Source organism: Sardina pilchardus, chromosome 20, assembly GCF_963854185.1.
Source record: "Sardina pilchardus chromosome 20, fSarPil1.1, whole genome shotgun sequence".
Taxonomy (NCBI): Eukaryota; Metazoa; Chordata; class Actinopteri; order Clupeiformes; family Clupeidae; genus Sardina; species Sardina pilchardus.
Genome location: NC_085013.1, coordinates 2,219,263 through 2,223,719, shown reverse-complemented (window position 1 = coordinate 2,223,719; position 4,457 = coordinate 2,219,263).

The following is a 4,457-nucleotide window of genomic DNA, read 5'->3' as shown; positions in this document are numbered from 1 at the left end:
GTTTGGTGGGCACTGTGTGAGATTTTAAATTCAACTTTAGCCAAATGTTATCTGAGCTTACTGCTATATGGGATATTTGTAAGTTAATTGTGTAAAGATGTATTCTAGTTGACCAAGCATAACATGAATCTCAATATGTGCCTGTGCATTCATTTTTCTCTACAGGAGAAACATCCAACTCGTCTAGAGAGGTAGCCTAGAGTAGGCTACACGCAGCTTACTTCAGCAGCCCTCAAAAGGAAGTCATCCACTGAAGGTTCTTTGGCCCCACCTTACAAACAAGAATTTTTTATTTTTTGATGAATCACCTGGATTAATCATACATTTTGACAGCACTAATGTATACTGTATGACCAAACAAGGGTAGCTGCCACTAAGCCTGCCCTGGGTACACCAATTTGTCCAGTTGTCTTGTCCAGTTTTGTTCTTACATCCCTTGCCCTCACAAATTCCTGCAGCTAAGCTTGGATGTACATGTACATTCTAATAAAGGTTGTTGATAATTAACATGCCTCTGAAGTTTGACTTTTTGCACCATTAATACTAAGGAACTAGTCAGCATATCTTCCGCTCCATGAAACACATTTTAATGCTCAGTAGTACACATATGGTTCTTTAATGTATCTGCATTGTTACTAGAATGTGTTCATGTTCAATGGGCATATACAGTATGCGGCTGAAACAGGTTGCTAGTGGATCCCACATTTTTCAACATTAACATTTTAATGTATCATTATAGGCATTATGGCCTTTAGAAAATGCTTTGTTTTTGGGGTAGTGCACAATAGGCCCCTGTGGCGCGGCCTAAACTTTTGTTTTTAATGGCATTTTTTCCCTTACATTACTTTTACTTTTATACTTTAAGTAGTTTTGAAACCAGTACTTTTATACTTTTACTTAAGTACAAAGCTTGAGTTGATACTTCCACTTCTACAAAAGTATTTTAAAAACCTAGTATCGTTACTTCTACTTGAGTAGTGAATGTGAATACTTTTGACACCTCTGGTACATAATGGGGATAAAAAAAAAAACAATTCAAAAGTGAGACCCTGGAAAGATACTGGACGAAGGCCCTCCTAAGCAAAAATGGCTTGACATCGAAGACATCTCCTACATCTCCAGTTGAACACAGATCAGGTAAGGAACTGACAATTTCACTGCATTCTTCACATTAGTAATCATGGGCATGTGACAAATAAACATCCTTGTGTCCTTGTACAGTATGTATCCTGCAGCTCTAATAACAGATTGTAGACTACATGTAGGCTATGACAGAGGGAGAGAGAGAGAGCGCGAGAGAGAACATTTTATACATAACAATAACCATGTGATTATTATAAAAAAACCTGACTGCCATTTCTACATGTTAGCGATATATTTCATCCCTATTCAGCCAAGGTAAGAACCGAATCGGTAATTCCTCATCAATCTTGCATTAAAACGTAACGCAAGAGGGAGACAGTGACACTAATTTAATTGATGTCAGCAACTTGCGTGTTGACATAAAAGTATGGGCAATTGCAACCAACACACCTATTAGTCACATCTCAAGTCTTCTCTCTGTGCTTCGGAAGCACTTGCCTAATGCAAACCTTCCAAAGGATGGCCGCACTCTTCTCTCAACTCCAACTTGCACAGAGGTGCAATCAAAAGCTGGGGGCTCTATGCACTATTTTGGGGTAGCAACCAGGTTTTGTTTTTATTGATCCTTTCTGCGCTATCATGTTTTGTTCAGGAGATATACTGTAAAGCAAAAGGCATTGCTGAGACAAATACTTCCCATTTTCTTTGTGATTGAAGAATGTATCGTAAATAAATAAATGTTCTTCCTTAAATACAGGGGCATAAGTATTTGACCCCTATGTTAAATTTCAATAGGAGCAGGAGGATTTTTTTAATATGGATCCAGTATACTATGCATCCTGATAAAGTTCCCTTGGCCTTTGAAAGTGTAATAGCCCCACATCATCACACACCCTTCACCATAGCTAGAGATTGGCATGGAGTTTTTTCCAGTTAGCCTATTAGCCTGTTTGATGCTCATTGAGCTCAATTCAAATCAAACAGGCTAATAGGCTAACTGGGGAAAAACACCATGGATGGCTCTCAAACACTCTCCTCGATCCTCAAACCTTGAACCGGTGGTCCCACTGATCTAACATTGGATAGACCAATTGTCGTAATGGAGGCATGTCTCTTTATGGGAAAAAGTCCCACCACTCCGACCTTTTTTTTTAATGGTCGCAGTGGCGGTATTTAACTTTTTTTTCCAAACAACGTGCCATTCCGACATGAGGTCATTAAATTGGCTATTAATGTCATAACTATATCCAATTGTGTAAAATAATAGAAATTCACATTTAAAATGTCATTGTGAAGACTTCTTGATATGGTTATGTGTCTGTTGCGTGCGCGACTCGGGGAAGTGAAGGCAGTTCTATAGACATGGCAAGTTTTCTTCTCTGTCTCATTATTCGCGGACTAAGTGGAGCTAAATTAAGTTAATATTTTGCTGTCACTTCGTCTGTTTTATGGCCTAGAAGGTTGTATTTGGTTTCTGTGGATAGCTCTAGCTCTCTTTTATCTGACATGCAAGCCATATCTTTTTGACCAAGGTTTCACGAGTAAATCAAACTAAAGTAGCGGTAGCCGAAGCTATATTTGTGAGCGCAAAATAGCTCTAAACTAGCTTGTACCGGTGTGCTTTTGATCATGTAAAATTCTTGGTGATAAAACACGCGTATTTAGGAAAAGTCGTGAACTCAGGGTCCTGGAATTTAATCGAGTGAAAAGATTTTTTTTTTTGTAATCACTGCGGTCAAAAGACTGCCCGGCAGTTCTAGGTATATCTAGGTCAAACCTACACGGCGCTTCTAGTAATACGCGTCAGCGGTCAAATGACCGGCGCTTGGCGCTTCTAGTGTTAAGGGTGACTTAGTTAAAGTTCTCAGTATCTCGTTTTAAATGTCAGGACACCCAGAAGTCTACCAATGCAGTGTGGAGTTACTTGGAACCTTTTTAATGGTTTTAAAAATAGCGATTTAGCTGCATAGGCTACGTAATGCCCAATCTAATAGATTCAAGCCTACTACAAGCTACAGTGGGTACGGGTTGAGAATGCACCTTCTCCCGCAGGACTCCCGAAGAGATCCCGCAGGCTGTCAAGCCGATTTTTTTCGAGGCTAAGGCAATGTACCCAAACAACCACCAGGTGGCAGAAAGTTTCATCCCGCATTTCAGCTGCATTTAATGATGAAGACCGCATATCCGTCAATAGTCGACTCCTTAATCTCATTTAATCATTAAAATGAAGGTGATGACTGGCGAAATTAATCAAACGACGTTTCAATAAACCATTGTTGAAATTGACAGTTGAAATGGTTATAGAAAATCGCCTACAGCCTAACGCCGACACAGCTGATTCTTTGATTGATTCTAAGCTGTTTTGATGTAGGGGATAGGTAAACTGGCGCGCTACAAACATGCTACCAATCAAATGTAATATTAGTAGGACTAGCCTACTTAGACACTTTAGTCATAGGCAACGTTGCCATGTTAATTTGGGCTAGAAGTGCTTGCTTGTGGTGGCGCTCCTGTCCGCTGCTTCTCCCGATTAGAAATACATAAGTTTAGAGCGAACGTTTCAACTATGTTTGCCATGGTAGACAAAAACACTCAAATAAAACAATAGCCTAAAAAATAACTGCATGCGTAATGGACACGGCTCTATATCCGAAATAATTTTCGAGGTTCGCCATTTGGTAATATGACCTATCCTTACTGACAATAATTTAGATTGAGCACAACTAAAGTTGCACGAAGGCAAAATACAATCCTAAAAGCCTATTCTATATAGCCTGGCCAATATTGTAGATGTGCAAAAGCAGCATTTGCGTGCGTGCTTGCCGTTGAGGTGTAGCCTACAAAAATGAGCATAATATCTGATTATTAAAGTATGGCTATAGGATATAGGCTAGAGAAGAGTTGGTTTAAAATTCAAGTGTAGTAAAAAAGTTTGTGCACATCCCCGGTCAAGGTGCAGAACAAGAGTAAATCATAAAAAAAATGGAAAAAGGTTCGCACACTTGAAATCCTTCTTTTTTGATTTGATTTCATTTTCTTAAGCACAAAGGAATGACGTTTCGACCGTGTGGTCTTCTTCAGATTAAAATTCAAGTACGTGCGCTATTTAACCCCTCGAGACCGACTGCAGTCTGCTGACACAGCCAGACGACTCTCCCAACCCATTCATTCGTTTTGGGCGATATAACCCATTCATTCGTTTTGTGCGTATATAGATTCCTGCATGCTGCATTACCGTGATCCACAAGCCTACCTTGTGGATGTTTTTTTCTCATTGGAATACAGCAGGACAGGATGCCTTTTATCTAACAAACGCAAAAGCTGAGATTGTTGGAAGGACTAGGCTACTCAACAAACTTGTTTTTCGTTTCTGG